At 34.6% G+C, this 4165-nt stretch overlaps 1 pseudogene; it reads right to left on the bottom strand.

Annotated features, from left to right (window-relative positions):
• Nucleotides 1–952: 952 nt before the first annotated feature.
• LOC134276603 (uncharacterized) lies at nt 953–3870 on the bottom strand (annotated as a pseudogene).
• Between the last annotated feature and the right edge of the window lie 295 nt (nt 3871–4165).

Below are 4165 nucleotides of genomic sequence, written 5' to 3' on the forward strand. Positions count from 1 at the left end.
ACACTTGTCTAAACCAATCTTTTCAAGTGAATCCAATATGATTTCTCTTGCTCTTGTATAAGAAATTGGACGATTATCCGATCTCAGTTTATAAGTTTGTGATTTTTTACAAAATGACGGAGATCTAAACAAGAACAGAGGAGAATGCATGTCACCGTTTGACAATTTTAAGAACTTTTCCAACATATTTACAGGACAGGTATCACAAAATGTTCTAGCAATACAAACTTTATGACCAGTTTTATACACATCTGTTTTACTTTTAACAATGTTAATTTCTACACAATTAGTCTGTATACAGATATCTGAATAACGAATGTTGACTATTTCTGAAAATCTCAAAAATCCTGCAAAACTTAATAAGCACATACACAATGTTCTTAAATTATATAAAGAACTATATGCGGTATATTGCATATGTTTGCCCCCACAAAAGTCAAATTTTGAAAACTTCCTGAAATGTGCTGAATTCAATAAATTGTACGAGAAATATAAGTTAACAGAAAATATTATAGTTCTAGAGCAGTGTATTCACAATTTCTGTTTTTATGACGTCACAAACTTGTCCGATTTTATATCCTTTTTCAGAAAGAGGACAAAATGGACAAAATTTCAACAATTTAAGCTTTAGAATTTATAGAGCGCATGTGTGTTCAGGAACAATATTGACATATTTCATTGATATTATCATTCTACACATTATATCAAAATATTAATCCTGAACACACATGCGCTCGGTGACTTTTATTTAAAATATCGACGAAATATGTACATTTTTCTGCAAAATTCATAAAAAACTGAAATTTGCGTCATATTTGTGACGTCATTACGTACAAATGACGTCATTACTTATGAAATTATTCTATGCTTTGAAGTCAGCATATACTCCCCTGTTTAAGGACTTAATTAAATATTACTCCATCAAAGTTTGATTTAGGGGGGCAAATGTTGGTTAATACCGCATATAGTTCTTTCCATCCTCTCCAAATGTAGAAACCAGAGTTTTCAAATGTTCAGGCGTTATAGGATCTTTTTTAATCACTGGTTTTGATGTCTCTCTAACTGCCCCTTCCTTAACAGTTTTTACCAAAGCTGAGTCACAAGGATCTATATAACCTGCTAGGCTATGTGCCCAACTAATGACATGTATAGCTGAATGTACTGTGCCAGACGATTTACATTGTTTTGCTAAATGGATAATTTATAGTGCAACGTAGTTTTCCAAAGCAGGAAGTGATTGAATCCCAGGGTTAAAGCTGCTACACCACTTACAAAAGGTATTAAAAGCATACCTGTACTGTTTTGCTGTATTTTCGGCCTTAAATGTTACACAATATCTGGGTAGTTCAGAAGCAAGTTCCGCTAGACGATGATCCTGTAATCCACAATTAATTCCCGTCCATCTGCCCATTTTAAATATATCTGAAAAATGTGTTTATTAAAGCAAAGAATTAGCATCTTCTAACTTTAACATATTATATGGTGTATCAGGACCTTCATCATCTGCAATACACCCTCTCTGATGTACCAGGACCACTTGTCATCTGCAATACATCATCTATACATTTGCCCAGCTCGGCAAAAATCTTTGTTTAAAGTGTACCAGGGCCTAAACCATCTGCAATACACCATCATCAACTACAAATTTGTAGCGTCTAAACATACCACAAGTATTCCAGAGCCAAAATATATAGAACCAAATAGACAGTTCTTGTTCTGACCTTGACTGATTATCTCACTTGTATCTTTAAACAATAACACATCTTTAACATACGCCTTATAAGATAGTTCTAAATCGAATAACATTGGCAATAAAACAGCTGAGGGCCAGTTAGGTACAATCAAAATACCATATGCTTTGCAATCTAATAAATGTTTTATAGTAGAAACTATGAAATGAATGGGAGGAACTAGCCAGTTGTTTTCGTCCACCCAATTCTGTGTAAAACAATCTACAGCCTCTGATTCAGGATTCCAAAATTTTGAGTTGTATCTAACAAGTTTAGATTGTTAAAGTTTGCGAATCTATCTACAGAGAAAGGACCAAACATAGAACTAATAAATTCAAAAAATTCATTAGTAACTTCCCAATCATCGTGATCAATAATTTTACTGAAAAAATCTGCCTTTTCATTTTCTGATCTCGGAACCCATTGAACATCAAGGGAAATTTTATTTTTGGCACACATTTTGAAAATATTATCTGCTAAAATTTGTAAGTGATGCTTCATGCTACCAGAGTGTACTATTTTCGCACAACTTTGATTATCTGTAAACCACTTTACTCTCATATTCAACTCTCTCCATGTAGAACTCATACTTTTCTCATGTTCTTTCCACATCAAATGGAACACCTTAGAATTATCTTCAACTGTATATGCACTTGATGCTGAATTATTTGTATCTGAATAAATGGTTACGTTTTTTCTTTTAACAGAATGTAAAAATCTTGTACAGTCACAACGCATACATTTTACCCAAAATTTTAGTTCTTCAAACACTTGATCTTTATGCTTGAAAAATAGCTTAGAATCCCAAGATTCTTTCAAAGCAATTTCCATAGAAGAAAACCTTGTCATAATATTGCAAATGTTACCCATTACTGGAGTCATAGAAATGATCTTCCCCACTACTCTTGCAAGTTCCCTCGCTGTTATATCGGGAAAATGAGTGATAGTTTTCTGTAGACAATAGATAGCATCATCGATTCGTCTGTCCAGAACTGAAATAGAAAATAGATTTGAATTCCATGTTAAACATAACCATTCAATGACTTGTGTTGGTATAAAATGTGATTTCTCAACATTAACCACCAGACCAACTTCTGACAACGTTTTCTGATAAATTGAGAATCTAAAAGACATTGGTCCTCAGTAGAAGCGAACGCCAAACCATCATCTAAATATAATACAATCATAATGCCATTTTTTCTCAAGTATTTCACGATGGGTCTTAAGCATTTAGTAAAAATGAATGGAGCTGACGATAGACCAAAAGGGAGAACCGTAAAGAGTAATACTTGTTTTCCCACTGGAATCCTAAATAAGTCTGATAATTCTCAGCTATATCTATGTGATGATATCCTGATTTCAGATCGAATTTAATACAGTAAAAACCCTTTTCAAAATAATCTAATGCCGTCTTCCAGTCTTCAAATTTTATTTTATCATACTTGACATATTTATTTAGCCTACTGAGATCAAGGATCAATCTCTTTTTGTTTTTGTTTTCGGCGACACTCAGTGGACTACACACAAATGGCTGAAAAGGAACTTCTAAAATATGTTTGTTTTCCATCAAATCTGAAATCTATGAAGTAACAAATTCAAAATTGTAAATAGCAGACTTGTTATTTTGAAAACACGTAGAAGGAGGATTTGAAACGAAAGGAATTTCATATCCAGATTCAATAACTTTCAAAATAAAAGGATTTGTGCCAATTTCTCTCCATTTACTAACATTTCTTTTCAAATTGTACTTTATCAATGACATTTGTTTTGAATTATTTTTCTGAAGGCATTTCACCTGGCCAGCAAGAGTGGAATAGCTTGTATAACCTGTATACTTATCATTGACTTTGTGACTTGTTTTTGGGGCAGTTGGTTTTCCAGTGTCCAGTGGAAAAACAATTGAAGCAAATGTCGCTGGGCTGTGGTTGACGCCTTGTGAGTTTTCCACGAAAGGGCTGCTGCTATGTATATGGCTGAGATGTAGCAGTAGAGGAGGAACCAGAAGTAAGCTGGGCTGCCGAGCCTACCGCTGCTGTCGCTGTAGAAGCTCTGTAGGAGCCACACGGGTGGAAACGCTTGTTCTGGGCTTGCCTTTGCTGCCTAAGGGCTCGGTTTTCAGCGCTTCTAATTTTCTTCTCATCGTCAGAGTTGTCGGCAATTTCTCTGGACTGATACTCGTTTACTGTCTTCCACCCTGCAGGAGATGATTCGGCAATACGAATGTATTTCTGGCGCGTTTTCAGTTTTTCCGCAGTTCGCCTATTATTGACACTGATTCACTGTCTTTATTTTCGAAAGCTCTTATCTCTAGTTTTTCTAGACCCTCAAGAATTTCAGCATTAAAATTGTACTAAGCGCGATTCCCTTCAGATTTAATCTTAAGAGTAGAGTTTTCTTTAAGTTTCTTAGCAATAGACTCCGACTGTTCTGCTTTA

Source organism: Saccostrea cucullata, unplaced genomic scaffold (assembly GCF_032062105.1).
Source record: "Saccostrea cucullata isolate Sc308-1 unplaced genomic scaffold, CSIRO_AGI_Scuc_v1 ctg6932, whole genome shotgun sequence".
Taxonomy (NCBI): Eukaryota; Metazoa; Mollusca; class Bivalvia; order Ostreida; family Ostreidae; genus Saccostrea; species Saccostrea cuccullata.